Source organism: Pseudorasbora parva, chromosome 22 (genome assembly GCF_024679245.1).
Source record: "Pseudorasbora parva isolate DD20220531a chromosome 22, ASM2467924v1, whole genome shotgun sequence".
Classification (NCBI taxonomy): Eukaryota; Metazoa; Chordata; class Actinopteri; order Cypriniformes; family Gobionidae; genus Pseudorasbora; species Pseudorasbora parva.
The window spans coordinates 37358141-37380418 of NC_090193.1; the positions used below are offsets into that span (position 1 = coordinate 37358141).

Here is a 22278-nt window from a genome sequence, read left to right on the forward strand (position 1 = left end):
GTGTTAATGTATAAGGTGTGTGTGGGTGAGTGTAGGTGTGGGTGTGTATTCAAAAGCAAAATTACACATTTATTATTTATTATATTATCACTACCACTTATCATCATCATACCATCATCATCATCATTGTAATAATCAGTGTCCCTTTTTTATTTTATTTTTTATTTTCCTATGTAATATTTATCATTGTCACCACTTTCAATGGGTCAATAAGTTTCACATAGTATAATAATAATATAAGATAATCCTCCCCCCACATCTTTTCAGTCCCTATACTTTTTATTTTATTTTTTGTTTTATTTTTATGTTGTGTGTAGTGTCTAAGGTGCATTAAAAGAAGGGGGACATTGTGCGAGTGTCTCAACTTAGGACAGAGATGCTGTCCTAGAGAAACCATTTCTCGCCTGTCCTACCTGCCTTAGTGTTTATGAGGTTTTCCAATTTAAATATACATACAAACACACATTTCTCTTCTACATTGTGGTGCATTAAAAACACATGAAAAGATTAGGGGGAAAATTAGAAATAATCAATCGATTTTACTATAGTAGTAGTGGTGACAATGAAAACCAGGTTTGAAATTCCAAAACAGCAATAATAATAGTTGATGATAATGATGATAATGATGATGATGATGATGATGATGACGACAATGATGAAAGCAAAGACAACAATGGAAACAGCAACAATAATAAAAATAATAATAATAAATAATAGCAATCATAACAATAACAATAATGAAACAATGAAACAATATTGACAATAATTGGAATTATGCAGTAATGCCTGTGGATTGATTAAGAGATGGGAGGAGACGGAGTTACGGAGAGAGAGAGGATTCAGAGTTGTAAGAGGTCAGAAAGTGTTGGATGGCAGAGGTCGCTTTCAGATGAGGGATTATAGGGGAGAGATGTGTATTCCATTGTAATAAAGTCGGTGAGAAGATTTTTCCAGTGGTTAATGTGTATTTTGTTACGAGTTTTCCAGTTCATGAGGATAGTTTTCTTGGCAATGGTTAGGGCTATGAGGAGAGTTTTAAAGTTTATAGTTTTATCTGTAATTATTGTGAGGTCCCCAAGCAAGCAAAGAGAGGGCGATAGTGGGATGTGGCAGCCCACTATAGTGGATAGTGACTGTGTGACCTCTTCCCAGAAGTGTTTGATTGGAGTGCAGTGCCAGGTTGCATGGATGTATGTATCTGTAGATTTCTGACTGCAATGTGTGCAAATTTCTGATGTGAAACCCATTTTAGCTAATCTATTGGCCGTGTAGTGTGTTCTGTGAAGTGTTTTGTATTGTATCAATTGAAGATTAGCATTTTTGGACATGAAATAGATGTTTTTACAGATTTGGGTCCAGAAGTTGGCATCAGGAGCTATTGAGAGATCGTTTTCCCATTTTATTGTTGGTAAGTATATGGTCTGAAATTGATTTGAAATGATTTTGTATATTTTGGAGAGAAGTTTCTTTGGAGATGAAATGTTAACCAAGTCTGATATTGCTGGTGGAAGTTCTAAATTTGTGGCTCGGATGTTTATTTTTGCCAGAACAGAAGATTTGAGTTGCAGGTATTTTAAAAATTCATTGCTCCTGATGCCAAACTCCTGGGCCAAATGCGGAAATGTTGTTAATGTGTTGGATTTGAAAATATGGTTAATATGAGTGATACCCTTTTCAGCCCATGTGTGAAAGTTCAGTATTTTTTTATGTGTAAATGTTTTAAAGGTTCACAGTATAGCAGTGGCTATTTAACAACAGAAAGTGCAGTCCATTCCATGACTGAATGACTGTTTGTTTTATATTTAACACAGCCGCTCCGATCACACAGAACGCGTTTTTGCAGCGAGAGGCGCCTTTTTTGAATGGATTCGTTTGGCAGAGAGCGTTATGCGCCCTGGGCGCCTCGCGTTTAAACCGATTGCTGCACCTCGCGTTTTTGAAGGAGCGCTCCGAGCGCATGAAGTTGAAAAAAAGTCAGCTCTGAGCGGAAAAGCATGCAACATCATCGCGCTTATGTTCTGTTGTCCAATCGAATGAATGAAGCGGCGGGCCTTCCGTTGTGTTGACCGTTACATTGATTTGACTGACAGTACAGGTGATTCGGGGGTTGCCTAGAAACATTAAAGCGCACTGCTCATTTTTGAATGAGAAAACGCCGACCAAAAAAGGGAGTGCAGTGCGCCTCGCGTTTTCGAACCTGAAAAACGTGTTCTGTGTGATCGGGGCCTAAAGCTGTTTTCTATAAAGCAGTCTATTGTATAAAGGGCTATTTCAAGTAACGTTACTGAACTGCAAAGCTGGTGCATCCATATCCACATTGCAATTATCTTTCGTTCTCCTGCCACCGCTGTCAGTTTTGGAGTGTGTTTATTTTGTTACTGAGAGGAAAACGTGCAGTACATTCTATCGAAATGCTTCTCAGCAGCGCGGGTGACGTCAGGATGGTAAGCGAGCTCTCTGTTTCAATGTGTTTACCGAGTATTAGATTATAACTTGGCCTATTTTGCAAACAAAATGATTCTTGTCGATTTCCTTAGTGGCTTCTTTTTAGATGAAGCCAACATGAGTCCACACTTCAGCTCTGTATACTGCAAGAGCGGAATAATTCTATCGTCTTGAGAGCTGGGTTTGCTAATGTAAACTAGTGATGCACGCACTTTTACCCTGCGCTTCTCCGGCTCCGCGTCAGTTATACGTTCTGAGATAACATTGCCATCTAGCGGTTGGGTGTTATACAGTCTGTGGTTTAAACCGAACACAAAGCCACGAATCTTGGATGTAAATAAATAAATATATAAATATCGATACAGCGTTTTTGAGAATCGATACAGTATCGGCAAACATAATATCGCGATATTCACGTGTGTTGATATTTTCTTACACCCCTATTCAGAATGGGAGACGCGCTCTTCCTGGAACAACGCTCTGAACACGGCACCTAAACCCAATGACTTTACAACAATTATTAAAATAGTGTTCTCATTTCTGTTGTATAATATGACAGTCCCAATCATCGTTATTATGCATTGCTCTGTATGCACTAAAGCCGAAGCACTGAATAAAAACCGGTAGCCATCACTGACTGAAGCCATTTGCTAGTGCGTTTTATTTCGCTAAAAGAAACGCATCCTATATGATTGATCACATATATAACGTTACAAAATAAATGTAATATTACAAATTACTTCAGCACAATCTGATGCGAATGCACAAGTGCACTTGAACTAAGTTACATGCGCGAGTCAGAGTGTGTGACTCATGTTGTGCATGCGCTCCTCCTGGATCAACGCAATGAAACACGGCAAATAAACCCAAATAATTAACAATCACAATGTTTTATTACAATAGTGTTCTCATTAGGGCTGGGCGATATGGCCAAAAATTCATATCCCGATATAGCTCATTTGATATCCCGATAACGATATACATAACGATATAGCAATTTTTCTGTTTATTCAGTTTATGAATAGTCTATACAAAATTGCAATGTGGAAATGCAGTTTGAAATGATATACAAAACAAATAAAGGTAGTATGGACTACATTTTTATTTTATTTAGATCCTTTTTTTTCAAGCAAGACAGTTGGTAAAGTTAACACCTGCCTAGTGATGTTAACCGATGACCGTTTGACCGATGGTTGACCGTATCAACGTTAATCGATCAAATTTGTCGGTTAAAATAAAATAAAAGTGATCTCTAAATTAGGCTATTATACAGTGGACTAAACGCTACTAGCCATCTCATTCCAAAATCTTTTTGTGTGAAGTGAACATATTCCTCACACTCAATTTTCCATAACTCGCCTGTTTGTACTTAATAAACCAATAAAAACATTTGACGCGAGGTCACAGCGTTTGGGTTTGTGCGCTCACAAGGTTTGCAAAAAGTAAACTAAACACTCGAGGTTAGAGCCAAAGCAGACGACAGTATGAAGCGTGCATTTCGCTTAAGATGGGCTTACATTTGGAAATATCTACATTTCAGTGGTAATACATAAGGTGTTGATCGTCTTTTTTTTTATTATTGTTAGCACTACCTCGAACTAAAGCCGCGACGTCTCTTCGGAGCTGTCATTTTCTTAAATGAGCTGCGGCATTGTTTCAAATGAGCTTCTTAAGTTAGACAAACGCCTTTATTTTCAAACGCCATCACCTTGACCAAACCATTTCGAAACTAAGGAGCCATTGTCCTCAGATTACAAACGGCTCCTCGGAAAAGCGTTTGCGGGACTCGTGTTTCGCGCTGTGGGGGATTTTAAAAAAGTGACGTGAGTGGACGGGAGCGCTAGGAGGACAGTGCGTGTGTATGTGTGTGTGTGAGAGAGAGAGAGATAGAGAGAGAGCTGGAGTGCGGCTCGCGGCTGTTATTTCAAATTCGCCATCCCTACACCTGCCATTAAAATATTTCAATATATGGCTATGGTGTGCCACGCGTAAAAGCCCGTTGCAGCGTCTGTGTCTGAAGTTTGTTTTGAGCACTATGCCACCACTCTGGCATAATTACTCTGAGAATTACCCTGGTCTGAACCTAACGTTACCGTCTTTCTCCATGTTTGTTTATGTATTGCAGCGTGCATGGGCATGCCGTGGCGTGAGGAGCATCTTGACGTAAAGTTCTGCCGTAAACGCCTTATCGTGGCGTAAGCGATAGAGCCTTATATAAAACGATAGACATTTTCTATCGTCCAGACGATATATTTCGTCATATCGCCCAGCCCTAGTTCTCATTAATGTTGTGTAATATGACAGTCCCAATCATAATCATTATTAGTTGTGCATCGCTGTTGGAGCTGCACGCTGAAGCTGATCACCGCCACGGTTTTACTACCGCTCGCCTCTAACGTTAATTATTTACCAAATGCATCCTTTATGAGATAAATCAGCTAAAGATAGGCCTGCACAAGATAAACACAATATTACAACTTGCATTTGCACAAAACAAAAGGCTGCGAATGCACATGCAAACTTGCAGTCATGATGATGAAGGTGTAACTCCTGCTGTAAAATGGTCCCAAATAGTACTCGGGCACGCTCGCTTCATTTCCCCTCCCGTTTCGCGTTTGAGCCGTGCATGTGCATGACCCTGCTTAATCGATGATCGATAAGTCTTATCGACAATTAATCGATCATCGATTAATCGTTGACATCCCTAACCTGGAGTTAAGCTTTTCTCTGAGAAAAGAACAAAGAACGGCACTGAAGTCATTCTTAAGAAGGGAAGATGTGTTCGGAGTTTTGCTGACCGGATACGGCGAAAGTTTAATCTGTCAACAAGCTCTGCTTCACCTTCGTTGCTCTGGTTGGTTGTAGCGCTATCCAATTGTGGGCAAGCCGTGCAGAGGGGGTTTGAAAGGCAACCGTTTATCCCGCCCCTCGGATTGAGCTGTCAATGGTGAGTTTCCAGACCAAACATCTCTATGTGGGTCTGGCTTGTCAGGCTAACGTTTCTCATTTTGGATACACCGATCGATCTTTCCGCGTCGTCAAATCAGCTGACCTTTAGTGTCGCATCTTGTGACATTACGTCCTGTTTTTGGTCCGTTTACATGTCTTTGGTCCGTCTTGCGTTCATATATCAATCGAACCGCACCAGAATTCGTTTGGAAGCGGACCGAGACCCCTTTTAGATCTTTTTAGCGCTCTCGGTCCGCTTTTTTGCTGCGCACCAGGGTTCGGATGGCAGTGTTCACATATGTTCAAATGAACCGCACTAACCGAGCAATCGCACCAGGGTTCGTTTTAATCTAACCAAACATGATAAGTGTGAACGCACCCGTAGTGTCTTATTCTACATTACACTACATAGGATCAATATTATAACTATTATTATCATTATGACAGTGATGGCCATATATTGTAAAATAAATGCACTGAAAAATAAATGAAACTTTCATAATTAGTTTTGTCCTAATTTCTATACTTGAAACAGATAAACATGAGCTTTTATTTTGACGGTAAACTTGTTTACAAACACGTCTCATTTCAAATCTAGTAAAACGCATAATCGTCAACTATGCAGGTGTAATGTGTAACTGGTGCCTACTACGTTCCCAAATGCAACACTACATTAAAGACCTTTGTTATTGTTATTATGTTATTATGAGAAGTTTAAATATATTTTCACACGTTAACAACACACTACAGATAAAAAATAACATTGAAATCACTTTCAAAAGATTTTTTTTTTCACCTGATGAACGATAAAAACACTGACAGCCAATTAGTTACTAAACATTAAAGAGCTTTAGCATTTAAAACGGTGGATGACAAAACTCCAACGCTGTATGGATGATGCTTTCATAATTATTGTTATACTTATTCTTATAGGGTGCGTTCACACTTGTCATGTTTGGTTCGATTAAAACGAATCCTGGTGTGATTGCTCGTTTAGTGCGGTTCATTTGAACCTATGTGAACACTGCCATCCGAACCCTGGTGCGCACCAAACAAGCGGACCGAGAGCGCTAAAAAGATCTAAAAGGGTCTCGGTCCGCTTCCAAACGAATTCTGGTGCGGTTCGATTGATATATGAACGCAACACGGACCAAAAACCGGGCGTAATGTCACAAGATACGACGCGGAAAGATCGGTGTATACAAAATGAATAACGTTAACGTTAGAGGGCAAATGTGGAGCAACGAGGAGGTGCCTCATCAATATTTGGTCAGACGAGCATGTTTCGAAAATACTAGAAAAACGCACAAAAAGCATACCTGGTTCTTCTCATCAAAGGACCCGTGTTGCCCATTATTAGCAGGTACAGACGACAGAACGGCCGTCTCTTTTGCATTAGAGACGCCCGTCTCTTTTCTGCATACAATGGAGGAAATCCTGCTGCTGTTTTGAATGTTTTGAACATTTCATGAGCTCTTCATGAGTTCTCAGCTGGTAAAAATAATGCCATATGTAGACGCATAAAATGGCGTTTAATCCAGCACACAGCGTTGTTTTGAATGTTCGGTAAGCTCCTACGTCATATAAGCCGACCAATCAGGCTGTGAGCGTCTCCCTATGCCTTTGGTTCGGTAACTTTAGGTTCGCTGTTAAAAATGCCAATGTGAACGCTAAAGGACCAGGACTATATGTTTTGTTTTTGTTTTTTGGTCCGGACCAAATTAACCAAACTAACCGAACTACAAGTGTGAACGCACCCATAGTTATCGTTTTTGTTGTGAATGGGCCTTTTAGAATTCTGAATGGAAGGAAAACTTTAGGTTTCAGCATAGGTTTATATTACAGGTTTAATAGTTTGACTGTTCTGTCTCAGAAAAATAAAACTCTCTTTTCAGAAATGAAATGGTAATTAAGACACACTTATCCAGTTTAATGGTTATTTGACTGCCAACCATGAGCAAAAGAGAATTTTTTTTTTTAGAGTAAGGGACATTGAGAGTCTCTCACCTGTCCTTGGGATGCCCTTAACGTCCTTAGAGCTTACTGGATTGATGTGATTTTCTGAAATATTATGGATGGTTGATTGCTGTAATTTGTCATATTTTATCTCCGTGACATTTTCAATTGCAGGGGTTAATTAGAAACCTGTCAGATGGTACGATGATCATCATAGTTACTTTATCCTTGTGGTTATGTAATTAGCTTTGCAAATGTAATTCCTAAATTTCCATTGCTAGAGGGATGTGAAACACTCTAGCCATAATGGGCAAAAATTACTTGGTCCTTCCCAGCGTGTGCTTTTACTATTGTATCTTTTCAAGGTCAAAGCTGTTATATCTTTCTTACAATTTGATCAGTTTGCTAAAAATGAGCTCACCTACTCCATTCCTTTCTCAAACTGTTGTTTTCCAGCTGAGAAAAGGACGCAGTCCGGCAGGAATCGAAAAACCCCTCTGTTTTCATGAAAATGCCAATGCACATCCCAGTGAGAAGGCTGTGGATGTTGCTTGGTGCTGTGAAAATGTATTGTCTTTCCTAAGTGCTCTTTAATCTTAGAGTCATGGAAAGAACAGTGTTATTGAACGTGCTATTGTATGAGAAATGTATTGACAAATGCTCCAGGGCCTTTTCATGTGTGAGCTTTGTTCTTGTCCTGCGTTGTAATTTTTGGCAAAGGAAGTTTCCATCACAGGTTTAACAGATATAGGTTTCAGGGAACCCTGTTTTAAAATTTTCTCTGGAAAATGTTAAACAAAAAATTTAATTATTTGAAGACAACCTCTTGATCTGCTTTATTTGTACACCTGTAGATTCAAATTTAAAGGGAGACTTGATTTGATTGTTATTAATTGCCCGTCAACCACTGCTGCATTTGCCTACCTTCAAATTAATTTATAGATTCAGTAGAGAATTTTCCAGACAGCATCCCAATCCAGTTTTCTTCAGTTAAACACCAGGAAAACTTCAGAACAAGAGATTCACCATTGACAGTTATTTGTAGGTGTGTGTGTGTGTGTGTGTGTGTGTGTGAGTGTGCATTGAAGTAGTAAATATATAAATATTAAAGAATATAAATATCTAGGGACAGCAGGGCTTGACAATAAGGACTGCCAAATGGCTCAGGGCCAGCGTGAAAGACACTTGGTCCAGTTGATGGGCCACTGCTGCTTATTTTTGTAAGTTAATATGTGCATTTGTAAACCTTGAAAATTTTAATATTCAAGCGCAAATGGATGAGAAGGTGCCTGCATCTCTCAGTGCGGTACTCGCACGGCACAGCAACACGCATCCAAGGACGGCCACGTGTCTCGCCTCGTGTAAATATACATACAAAAGGATGTTAAAATGCCTGTCTTGTCGAGTATCATCGTAAATCTATTTGTTCATGTCTTAGAGGAACGTAAACATGAAATTTGTTAGTCACCGCCAGTGTTTTTAGTCATTTTCACAAGTTTCATGGCCCACATGAATATCTTGTGTAAATAACATGCAATGTGTCAAAAGAGATATGTTTTATTTTGGCTTCGTGTGTTTTTTTTTGTTTTTTATTCACACATGAATGTAAGTTTCATGAGTAAAAGCAACATTTTGAGGAAGAAAGCTGAGAAAAAAAGACTACATCCAGATCAGATTCAGAACGATGATGATCAGAACACAGATGTTGTAGATCGATTCCATCAACATCCCCAAAGCTTCATAGTCCTATAGCTTGTTCGTTTGTCAACTTTTCATTCTGTAACACCAGCCATTTTGATTTTACTACTGTTAAATGTTGATTGTATTATTTTTCAAATGCATCTGCTTATGAGATCGCTCGTTTCAGCTTTCTTCTTCGCCTGTGTTTGATAAAAAACATTTGTGACTGTTTAATAGACTACTGTGGTCTTCAAGAATGCATCTATTCTTACACTGTTCTGTATCCTATGCAACACTCATTGTGCTTAGGCTAAATCTAAAGGTCTTTTTCTTATGGTCTCCATGCTGCAAAGATGGGATTAGAAAGGTGGCAAAGAGATCTACTGTAGTGTGGCTGGACTGGACATGAGCCAAGGACTAACGACACTATGCAATGCTAGGTTTGCTGCAGTCCCCAAAGCTCCAGGCTAGCATCTCGTACTAAAGCATGTGCTAATACAATCTGTGTGAAAAATGAGATGATCTATAGTGCAGAAACTGAAATAAAAGAAAGGCATTACCATTGGATGGTTTAAAAACTTTCTCTCCTTTTTTCTTAACTGACCAACTAGTACATTTTGTGCACTTTTTATATTCCATATTGCAAATATATGCAGTAAACAATAATATTAAAATGGCTCTTAAACAACATTTTTTGCTCATAACTAGCTGCGTGAGTGGGAATAGATTATAACCTATAATCAATATTAACCAATAATATAACAGGCTAATAAGCTAATCAAATCCTGATGTCCCACTTTGATTTTTTGCTCCCACTAAACTACGATACATTTCTACACGCATTGTAAATGCTGCGTAATGTTATCTTTGAAAGTATATCCTGTGAGAGAGGCCTGGTGTGTTTCACCACACACCTGTGATGTGTCCTTCGACTCAGCAAATATATCAAGTCCAACATAATGCTGAAGAAATGAGTGTAGAGCCATTTATTAATGTCCTAAAGCATTTTTGCAGTGTTTTTTAATTTTTTTATGAAGACATTATAAACATGCTAAATATGTTTGTCTCCTTTCTTGTGCCTTTCTCTCTCTGTTCCTCCTTGCACCCGTTGTTCCTCCATATGTTTAGATGTTGCGCTGACTGTGCAGAGTGCTGTGTTAGTGTGATGTAAGAGGGAGGGACCCTGCATTTAACGCATCTACTGAGTTCCTCGGTCTCTATTCACTGGCATTGTCTCGGGAGACTCGCTCACACATACACGCTGCTCTCTCTCCTTCCCATCCGCCCCCTCTCACGCGCACACTCATGCACTCAGGCATACAGGCACACACATTGACAGGGTAGCGTGGAGGATAAACCCACTCACCATTCCCGTCTCATCTCCCCCTCCCTCCCTCTCTCTCTCGCAGCCGTTCCTGACGCTCGGCGGAGGCAATCTGGCTGCACCCACCCAACACTTCTTCAGCCTCGCCGAGCAGGAAACACTGCATCAGGCATCGGCAGAGGTGGGTAGTCAAGCAACAAGACGAGCTCTCTGCTTTCCTCTCCATCTCCTCCTGCTCCCCACCTAAGCGTGAGTCTATGTGTGTGTGTGTGTGTGTGTGTGCATGTACTGTGCGGGCGAAAGGGAATCCTGTCTTTTCGTCTCCTTGTCTCTGCATCTGCTTGCTGCGTTTGAGAGGCATGACCATATTGCACGGAGTTATTCCGTCTGTCTTTTTCCCATTGTGCTCAATGATTACTGCATGCTGTCTCTGCTTAAATGACCATTAGGCATCATGACATTCAAAAATTGTTTTGAAAGGAGTGAGATATCTGTGAAATGCATTGAAGAGTAATTGTTTGATGGCTGAATATGAGCATCATGCTCTCACCTGCTGCAGTACCCATCTGTTGCCCACAATCGCTGGCTTTACGCTACGCAGTCCGACATTGATAATACGGGTTTGTTGCGGCTTCAATTATAATTGGTGCTAGATAATATCGCAAAGATGTGTTATGGTTTCTGAGATGTCATGACATAACGAGTACCGTCTGCTGGAGAGGAAGTGGCTTTTCCTGTTAGGCTGTGTGTAGATGGTGTCGCTCTGCTTTTGGGCACAGGGCCGATACTGGTAAATGTGAGGAAGGAGTGAGTCGCAGGAATTTGGTGCAGTAAGTTTTCAACAGCAGCTACATCATTAAAGAAAAAAGGTGCCAGGTCTCTCGTTTGGAGCTTGCTTTTTTGCCTTTTTGGGGGGGCAAATGATTTTTGGCCAAGTGAACAATGTTTACAAGACCTTTCTGGTCAAAAGGGATATGATATTTTTGGAACTTTGCTGTGTTAACCTGCATCAGTGATTGAACTGTATAATGCACAGATAGCTCATCATTTTCATAAAGCATGGGCTGTTATTTCTTTGGTAATAAGCAAAATGAACTGCAGTCGTATAATGGTGCATATTGCAAGTATGCTTGTCTTATATTCATTTATGCAGTACAGCTGCATGATAAATTGGTCCGAGATCACAATTCTCCCACGATTCTAAACAAAATAATGTAATTCCCCTGGAAGTTCTGACACCGTTTTAATTGCTGCAGTCTATTTCCAATATTTATTAATCTGAATTATTTATAAAAAACTGTTTAATTGATTAAATGACTCATAAATACTTTCATTACTGGATGAATCAACATTTTTAAATAATTATCTTAAATTAATGATTCAATGACAAATACATACAGCCACATGTCACCAACTGGTGGTGTAAAGATGGAATTGTTTTAATCAGTATTTAAAGCGCCATGTTACTTTTTTAAAAGGTGATTTGCTCCATTTCGACTGCTACCATTTTTATACGAACTATGAACTTTTATTCCAGTACTACTTGGATATGAATATTTGTAACACAGAAATAACGATACAGTGTGGCTGAAAAGACTTTGTTTGCTTGTTTGTTAAGCTGTTTCATAACTACTTATGATAATAACTGCTCTCTCTGGGTCTGCTGCACCGAGGACACAGATTTGAATGTTCCGGTGGGATTTTTCCCCCCAAAAGGTTTAATAGTCGATGTCATTTAATAGAAATGAGATTGCGTTCTTTTAACGATTAATGAAATTCCTGAACGAAATAACTCCCATGAACAAGTTCTTTTTTTATTGGAATATAAAATTCTTAGTCGAAGTGTTAAAATCATTCCGTTCCTTATGATTCACATTCCTAAAAATGTAATATCATAATGATTTATGCATAAAATATTTACTAACTGTATGGAGTTTAGAATTTCACTACTTCAAAAGATGCAATACAAAATTTGTAGGCACATAATCACTATAATGCATTTAAGAAGTGAAGGAAGTGCTATTCTTCAGACTACAACACCATTACAATGCCTTAAAAAGTTTTTGTCATTCTCTTTGCTACTTAATATGACCCACAGCATTGAGAATAATTGAAAAATATACAGGATGGAGGTATTTTGTTTGATCCTGAGATACTGTCCAAAGATGGATGTGGCTGAGAAATGCTACCTAGTCATATGATATAAATCATTAATTCATTTCATGGCGTTGTTTTTCAGCAGATTTGTCTTAAAGGGTTAGTTCACCCAAAAATGAAAATTATTTCATCAATCCCACCCTCATGTCGTTGGACACCCGTAACACCTTTGTTCATCTTCGGAAAACAAATGAAGATCATTTTGTTGAAAGCTGATGGCTGAGAAAGGCTTCAGAAAGGCCTCCATTGGCATTCAGTACATTTCGACTGACCCACTCACAAGACCCATAAAAGGCACTAAAGACGTCGTTACAAAGTCCATCTCACTACAGTGGCTGTACAATAATTTTACCAAGCGACGAGAAGTTTGTGCGCAAAAAAAAATCAAATTAATGACTTTATCTACTAAGATATTGACGTGAACTCGACGCATGCGCGAGAATGTCGCAGATCCGCCGTTCAATACATGACCCGGAAGAGGAGGAGCGCCGCTATCGCGTGAGTTCACGTCCGAGACCTACACTGAAGACAATATCTTGGCGGATTAAGTCCTTCTTTTTTTTTCCGCACAAACTATTCTCGTCTCTTGGTAAAATTATTGTACAGCCACTGTAGTGAGATGGACTTTGTAACGACGTCTTTAGTGCCTTTTATGGGTCTTGTGAGTGGGTCAGTTGAAATGTACTGAATGCCAATGGAGGCCTTTCTGAAGCCTTTCTCAGCCATCAGCTTTCAACAAAATGATCTTCATTTGTGTTCTGAAGATAAACGAAGGTGTTACAGGTGTCCAACGACATGAGGGTGTGTAATTAATTAAATAATTTTCATTTTTGGGTGAACTGACCCTTTAATAGTTGCCGGACTGTTTTTGAAGCTAACATGAAGGAAGCTCTGCATGTAGATTCAAGGTTCTCCTCGGAGAGAACGCCTTAAACAGTTCTCTCTAATCATCCTGTGGTGCAGACGCAGAGCTGCTGTCTTGCTGCATTAGTCATGTTTGGGAGTCCCACCAGGGAGAAGGTGTGCACTTGCAGATCTGTGTAACCTACGGCATTTATCACACCTGTCTTGATCGCAGGTGTGTGCTAATATGTGTGGGTCTGTGTGTGCTTTTTTTTTCTTTCTCATTTAGACCACCCAGTCATGTTTTCAAAGCATTTGTAAGTATAGATTAAAAAATAAACTCGCTATAGTGCCAAATGTGAGTAAAAAACTTGGCCAGGTGACAATAATGTTTTTTTAGAAATGGCAAAACAGAACACTGCATTTTTTTTTGACTGAATGTGATCTAGGGCTGCACGATTTATCATTTTAGCATCAATATTGATGCGTTTGAACAACATGGGGTCACAGCACGTGCCGTTGTGCTTCTCGTTGGAAAGTTCAAAACACAAAGGGAAAAGATATTGATGCGTGGTGTATTATATCTATGCAACCGTTCATTTAGCCTTTCCCTTTTACAGTTTTAAATAGTTCATTGACATATTTGAGCATATTTAGCATGCGCGCTTCTTTCGTGTTATTTTTGCAAGGCTTTAGATACGAGTAACTGAAACTTAAATGACGACCCAATTGGACAGTGAGAACAACTCTGCCGACTCCCTGAGTGTCTTTCATGAGCTCTGAAAGGTAGTTTAAACGAGACTGCATACATTGGCAATAATGCATGAATATGCATTGTGTGAAAATGCAGAGATCTTAAATTTATAAATGGTATCTACATCATAGTTACACATTTAATTGATGTATCGCTCTATATTGAAGTATTTATTGACACTAATGCACTGTTTCCCCCGTTACAGTGCCGTTACTGTTACTGAGAATAAAATGCGGTGTTACTATAATTGAGCTCACTGAAGCAGTTTTCATCCAAACAGGCACGCTCTGTCAGCGGAGTGTGTGTGTGTGTGTGTGTGTGTGTGAGAGACACGCACGCGTGCATGCGAACAGTGATCAGGAGTCAGAGGCAGAGCGACGTCATGTCCAATTACTTCTAAGGTAGCTTTCGCACACTGGAAGTATAAGCGCTACTTTTCCCTCGTTGAGGTGAAAGGTAAGAATGTTTATGTAATGTGCATCTTGCCCCGGAAGTCTCTCTCCACGTCGGTGAACGCAATTGATAACGTGAGCTCCACTACAGACCCACGACATTAAATCAACCAAAACTAGGTTTTTCTCGCGAGAAAATGGATAAGCCCGCCATACAATACATGAATTTCTTTCTTCAGCTGAACACAAGGGAAGATATTTTGAAGAATTTCAGTAACCAAACAGTTAACTGGAGCCATTGACTTCCATAGTATTTTTTTTTTTTTTCCTTTTGGTCTGTTTGGTTACTGACATTCTTCAAAATATCTTCCCTTGTGTTCCGCTGAAGATAGAAATTCATACAGGTTTGAAACAACTTGAGGGTGAGTAAAGGATGACAGAATTTTCATTTTAAAGTGAACTATCCCTTTAAAAAAAAAATCAAAATTATATGACTTATAGCAACTTTGTTTTTTTTTTTGCAGTAACGCAAATAGTTACTTTCCCTTGTAACGAGTTACTTTTATTATAGAGTAATTCAGTTACTAACTCAGTTACTTTTTGGAACAACTAGTGAGTAACTATAACGAATTACTTTTTTAAAGTAACGTTCCCAACATTGTTCTTTACAAATGGGACTATTCAAGTCATCTGGTGAAATTGTCATATCGCAATATACAGAGGCCTATATATATATATTGCAGAAAAAATATATATATTGCATTGTCAGTTTTTCCAATATTGTGCAGCCCTAATATGAACACACACAAAAAAAAAACAGGCTGCCTTAAAAACAGTCACTGATGCATGTCTTTAAATCATTTAGGAAGCCAGAATGTTTGTTTTAAATTGTGGCACCTTATTTCTGATAACATGTCTTTTCTAACTAAACAGGAAGTTCAGGCAGGACATATTGAAGGACTGGTTACAACAAACCCCTTAAGATAAGAAGTTGTATAATTTAGGTTATAATAAAAACCAATGATCACTAATTATTTATGAACTCAAGGGGTTTGTCTGACTGTTGTCCATTTCTTTTAATGATTTTATACTTTCTAATACTAGTTGGTTGCAAAATGTACTTAAAGTAATTACTTTATATAATTTATAAAATTGTTGACGTAACATTGGCTCAATCAATGACATGAGTGTTAAGGTAGGAGTTCCTGTCTTCTGAACTATTTTCCAAAACTGTTTGAAATCATGCAAAAACGTTCATGGTCTGTACATTTTCTCAATTTCAACTACTTTTGTTTGGGTGAATTTTGGACCCTGGGACTATGTGCTCCGTGTTAAGGCCTAATGGAGTGAGTGTGAGACAGACCTTTCTCTCCAGGGGTACAGGATGCAGACCGTCCCTCCACCTGTTCCCTGGTTATATTAAGGACTATAGCAGTACTTTTAGCATCGACTGATAAACACTGAACCATTTGCAATTCATTAAAGCATATGAACAGATGCATTAGAGTTTGAGATCTTGTAAATTTTTCACTGACCTACATTTGGATGTTTATTTCCATCCTAACTAGCACGTTAATTATGTCCAGCCTCATTTGCCTAGAGCAATGTTTCAGCAGAAATCACAGTAGAGTTAACATCTAATTTAAAAAAGGAAATGATAACTTGTCTTATTACAACCAAAGCTTGCAGATGGCTAACTTCAGTTGACTTGATTGTTTCTACAATGCCTAATTGCCAAAAAAGACAATCATGCAAACAGCTGAATATACTAATTAGGCACGACTCGTTTCTCTCCTCATTATTGTTTAACCAGAGCACAACCGTTTGCCCTTTTCTTACTGTCGAGGCAAACATCTTGACCATCTCGATTGTGCTGTTGAAGCCAAGCATCGCTATCAGGTGTTTTTTTTTTTTTCACTAATCAGCACTGTATCATCGTTGCCAATATATATTGTGTGCCTCTAAGAGTGACCTTTCAATAATGGAAGTGCTGGTTCTGATAAAGCACTAAATTGGTTCTATTTCATGAACAGATTTTTGTTAGATGGCTGAGTTGTCCCTTTTCTCCCTGTTCTGGTGCCTTCATAAGTCAAGTATTTTGTAGGACATTTTTCCTCGTGAATCAAGGTCATTTCATTGAAGCATTTTCTTGAAACATAAGCGTGAATTTAATGCGTTATATAATAAGTAAAATCGATTTTGCAAGAACTGATGGGGATTCTGGCTGTTTCTAATTTTGCTTTCCTTCAAACTCAATTGCAAAAGCTTTATCGTAAAATGTTACGTAATTTATGTAATCAGTGAAGGAGTTAGTTCAAGTTCAAGAGTTTTATTTGTCACATACACAGTTATACAGAATACAACCGGCAGTGAAATGTAAACAGGTCCGCTCCATGGACAGCAAATAACAATTAACAAAAAAGCACAATAAATTATAAAATAGGAATAGGATAGGATAAGGTGCTATATATATACATATGTAGAATTATGGATAAATCAAGTAAAAGAAATGAGATGTGGAATAAAATAAGTGAGATAAAGTAAACTGGAGACTATAAAAATAAATACGTGGATAACAGAAGTGCAGGAGTGTAATGTGCAAACAGCATTATAATGAGTAGTTACATGAACACAAGAATAAAGTGCAGTGCAATATCAGTATGTGAGTTTGTTAATACGTGGTGAAGTGAGGTGAAGTCACATGTTGTTAAGTGACAGCGTTCAGGAGTCTGATGGCTGAGTCTCTCAGTTTTGGCCATCAGGCTACGGAAGCGCTTACCAGAAGGCAGCCGGGTGAAGTGTGGGTTGGCCGGGTGATTAATGTTATGAGGACAGTGTTGAAATTTCTTAGTCAGAGATTGCAAAACTAATGGACAAAAATAGTTCTGATGTTTATATTACTTGTAGCATTTTCCATGACAACATGTTTTGGATTAGTGTTATAAGTCACTTGGGAAATTCAGAAAATCACCAGTCTGACATTAGGTATTGTGAGGTATTAGGATAATGGGATTTAAAAATGTTTTTGAAATGTTATAAATAGCTTACTGTAAAACAGATGGTCTAATCTGTAGCATTACATGATTACAAACCTATAATATGGACTCCTGTTCAAAAGTTTGGGGTCATTATACTTTTATTTAGCAAAGATGCATTAAATTGGATCAAAAGTGATGGTTAAGACTTTCAAAATAATCTTTAAAAAAATATTGCCCAGCCAAAATAAAATATATGACCAAAATCTCCTATCCCGATAACAATATATATCACGATTTAGTACATTTTGTGGAAGTTCAATCAATTAATAGGTACGTATATTTCTTTATAAGTACATTCATTTAAAAGATTTATACACAAAAGCTGATTCATCCAATAATAAGTTGTGATGAACGATAAGTAACAGTAACGATAAGTTGTGATGAATGAGATTAAATGATTTACTCTTTGTGAGTCTGTTATATGGAGTGATGTGGGCAAAATCCTGCTCTAATGTTTACTCTGGTTTATGTTTAGCACCTGACGAAGGGCTAGACAAGTAATCTCGTAATTTCAGAACCTCTAACTGATGTAATTTTTCCATTTAACCAAAATTTTGTTTTTAATGCTAATACTTTCCCCTTTTAAACAGACTACCGTGCGCGGTATCCCTGTCCATTCAGGGACATGGAAGGAGCACGGAGGCAAACTCAAACACAGTCAACACACGCAGACAGCGTCCTTACTAAAGTCTGTCAGTTGTATGTTTAAAGGCTTGCCAGTTTGAACATTTCAAGTGATTTTTAAACCTTTTGATAACATCTATATAGAAAACATGGCTGTTCAGTTTTCAGATACAGAGCCGATCTACATCGTGACTGACAACGGGTGAGCCCTGAAGCCAGATCACTTTCTCTTCAGTAATCTTTGTCATTTGTATGTGTTTTAAGATTCAAGCTATTTTAGGGTGCGTTCACACTTGTCATGTTTGGTTCGATTAAAACAAACCCTGGTGCGATTGCTCGTTTAGTGCGGTTAATTTGAACATATGTGAACGCTGCCATCTGAACTCTGGTGCGCACCAAACAAGCGGACCGAGAGCGCTAAAAAGATGAGTCTCGGTCCGCTTCCAAACGAACTCTGGTGCGGTTCGTTTGATATATGAACGCAACACGGACCAAAGACATGTAAACGGACCAAAAACAGGACGTAATGTCACAAGATGCGACGCATAGTCAGCTGATTTGACGACGCTGAAAGATCGGTGTATCCAAAATGAGTAACTTTAACGTTAGAGGGCAAACGTGGAGCAACGAGGAAGTGCCTAATCAATATTTGGTCAGACGAGCATGTTTCGAAAATGCTAGAAAAAACACACAAAAAGCATACCTGGTTCTTCTCATCAAAGGACCCGTGTTGCTAATAATGGGCAGGTACAGACGACAGAACGGCCGTCTCTTCTGCACAACGGGAGGAAATGCTGCTGTTTTGAACATTTCATGAGCTCTTTATGAGTTCTCAGCGGGTAAAAATAATGCCATATGTACACGCATAAAATGATCACGTTTAATCCAGCACACAGCGTTGTTTTGAATGTTTTGAACATTTCACCAGTTCTCAGCTGGTAAAAATAATGCCATATGTATACGCATAAAATGGCCGCGTGTAATCCAGCACGCAGCATTGTTTTGAATGTTCGGTAAGCTCCTACATCATATAAGCCCGACCAATCAGGTTGTGAGCGTCTCCCTATGCCTTTGGTTCGGTAACTTTAGGTTCGCTGTTAAAAATGCCAGTGTGAACGCTAAAGGACCAGGACTATACGTTTTGTTTTTGTTTTTTGGTCCGAACCAAACTAACCGAACTACAAGTGTGAATGCACCCTAAGACTGTCGGATGTGTATCATTGTCTTAAGCTACTGCACTGATGCATTGGGACAACACAAACAATATTACAGTTTTTATTGTATTTTTGAACATATAACTTGAATGGTAGTGTACATGCATTACGGCATCATTGGATGTTTTGTTTAGATGCATATGCGAAGAGTATGAAGAGCATCACCTAAATTATAGGGACAACGATCGTTGTCTGCAGCGTCCATTGAGGTTAATTCATCTTCATGTGCACCTTTCTAAAATGTTTTTTTTTTTTTTTTTACTTTGTGGTTTAATGTACAGATGCTACAGTGTTTTACTACCACGTGTATTTGAATTTGTCATATATATTCATCATATTTTTAATGAATCTCTTACCAGAGGCTGTCCAGTGGGCCTATGCCGTGACTAAATGTTGTCCTGTATCTGTTTCAGTCAAAGATGAAGAGGCCACATTCCATCAGTCAGGTCTCTCGTTGGACAATCACATGTGTGTGTGCTGCAGGGTGAGCCTGAGGCGGGAAAGGGAAAGAGTGAGAATGCAGGAGGTAGAGAAAAGAGAATAGGACGCATACACATAAGGACTGAGAAGAATGTTATTCAGAAGGGAGCACTGGAGAGGCACAAGTCTGGATGACTATTGCTGAGTAAAGCTGCTTCTCTGCTATGCAGTCGGTCTCTAACCAATCGCAGCTTTGCTGCGTGACTGAACTCACCAATTGGATCAGCATCTGTTTATGTTCTGTGTGTGTGTGTGCTGGCACCTTTGCTCCAGTATATCCTGTAAAGGAGGTGAGCAAAAATTGTTATCAGTAATGCTTTTCATGGTTTTGCCATAGCAGTTTATGATGAGGCACTTTTACTCAATCAAAACTCACACTGAAACACTGCAGTCTATTGACAGAAATATTAGACTGGGATAATTTTCGACAGAATGCTGATTCACACTAGAGAATTGTGCCATGTGAGCAAAAAATTGCACCTCTTTCAGATTTTTTTTTAAATGAATGCATGCTAGTGATGAGCTGATGTATCTGATGCTAATCATATAAGAATTGGCAAACAGCTGTGCCTTGCTTGACTGATTACACTTTTAAAAGTGTAAATATTAAGTACATTTCTGCCGTTATCTCGTGCATTTATTAAATTATAGTATCTGCATTAAAATGGCAATCAGCCACCCTGCTTTCTAGATATTGATCATTGAAAAAACTTGTTAAACCATAAGTGCACACTTTTTAATGGCACAAATAAGAATTGCATTATTTTGTTGTGGCATTAGTATGCACACATGCCGTGCAGAGCTTTTCATTAGTTTGCTTCAGCCCACACTATCGGCACTGCTGCCATATGTGCAACTGCAGCTGACGTCCGTTACAAAGGCTAGCACATTCATTCATAGGTGTCTGTACAAAACCTCAGCATACACAGCAAACCTAAAACACGAAGTCCTCGTGTTAATTCGCTGAACTGTATACTGGAACATAACTTTTTGTTGTTGTTGTTGCTTATTGCTCCTGAACCTGAAGCTCCTGTTCTGTGCTGGTTTCATATCTACAGTCATGGTCAAAATTGTTGGTACTTCTGGTAAATATGATCAAATATGGCTGTAAAAAAATATTCTGCATTGATTATCCTTTTGATCTTTTATTAAAAAAAATCACAAAAATCCAACCTTTCATTTAAGTAAAATAATTGAAAATGGCAGGTAAATCACATTATGAAATAAATTTTCTCTAAAACACGTTGGCCACAATTGTTGGTACTCCTCCTAGAATTTTAAAGGTCCCGTTCCTTCGAAGCATTGATTATGTTTACAGTGTGCAATATAACATGAGTTCGTTTCGCGTGTAAAAAAACACACAATTTACTTATCTGTACAGCGCTGTTTCCTCTGTCCTAAAAACGGCCTGATGATTTCCTTGTTCTTTGAAGTCCCTCCTTCAGAAACACGTAATGAGTTCTGATTGGGCCAGCGCTTCCCGTGTTGTGATTGGACAGCAGCTTGGTGCACTTTGTCCGGAAAGGTCCCGCCTCTTACCATAACGGGGAGATGCAAGCGCTGAATGCGCGCTCTTCTCGACGTGGGAGAGCAACAAGACCACGCCCCCTATTTTGCGTGTTCTTTTGGGCGGAGGGTTAGTCAACAAACGGTTCTAGTGACGTCATTACATCCCTGCACTTCCTGCTGTAGTCCAAACCGGCCGTTTGCTGTAGGCTTTGAAAGGGAACTTCTGTTAATTAAAATATCTCTCTTGGCATTGAACTTTGAGCTTTATAATTTTACAGGTATTTTCTATGCTCCAACAGCAACATTTCACACTAAAGTTTGAAAGATGGAATCGCGAAGAACGGGACTTTTAAATGAGTAGGAAAAATGTAGGAAAATAGCTAAAGCATTGAAAATCCCCATTTCCACCATCAGGGCAATAATTAAGAAGCTTCATTTAACTAAAGATGATACAAATCTGCCTGAAAGAGGACGTGTTTGTAAATCGTCCTAATGCACGGTGAGGAGGAACGTTTGAGTGCACACTCGTCAAGGATCACAGATGGAGAATTGCAGAGATTAGTTGAGTCTTGGGGTCAGAAAGCGTAAAAAAATAATAATCAAACAACCCCTACATCACCACATGTTGTTTGGGAGGGTTTCAAGAAAAATCCTCCTCACTCATCCAGAAGTAAACTCCAGCATATTCAGTTGTCAGACACGACTGGAAAGTCAAAAGGGACCTGGTTCTGTGGACAGATGAAACTGTAAAATAGCTTTTTGGCAGCAAATCTACCAGATGGGTTTGGTGCAAACAGAAATCTGGCAAGTACCCCATGCCCACGGCTAAAAATACCACTGGATCTTTAATGTTGTGGGCCTATTTTTTTGCTGGAGGTCCTGGACATCTTGTTCAGATACATGGTATCATGGA

The 22278-nt window shown here is 38.9% G+C and overlaps 1 protein-coding gene across 5 annotated transcripts in view; it reads left to right on the forward strand.

Moving 5' to 3' along the window:
* Positions 1–22278, forward strand: part of kcnab2a (potassium voltage-gated channel subfamily A regulatory beta subunit 2a) — a 121703-nt gene that overhangs the window by 4882 nt on the left and 94543 nt on the right. Inside the window, exon 2 of one of the 5 annotated variants that reach the window (XM_067430907.1) lies at positions 10440–10603. The exons of 1 other annotated variant lie outside the window; for it this stretch is intronic. The gene's annotated coding sequence lies outside the window, so the exon portion shown is untranslated. Of the gene's footprint in view, positions 1–10233; positions 10604–22278 lie in introns of those variants that run through there. 3 more of the 5 variants (XM_067430909.1, XM_067430911.1, XM_067430908.1) reach the window with 3 other exon arrangements.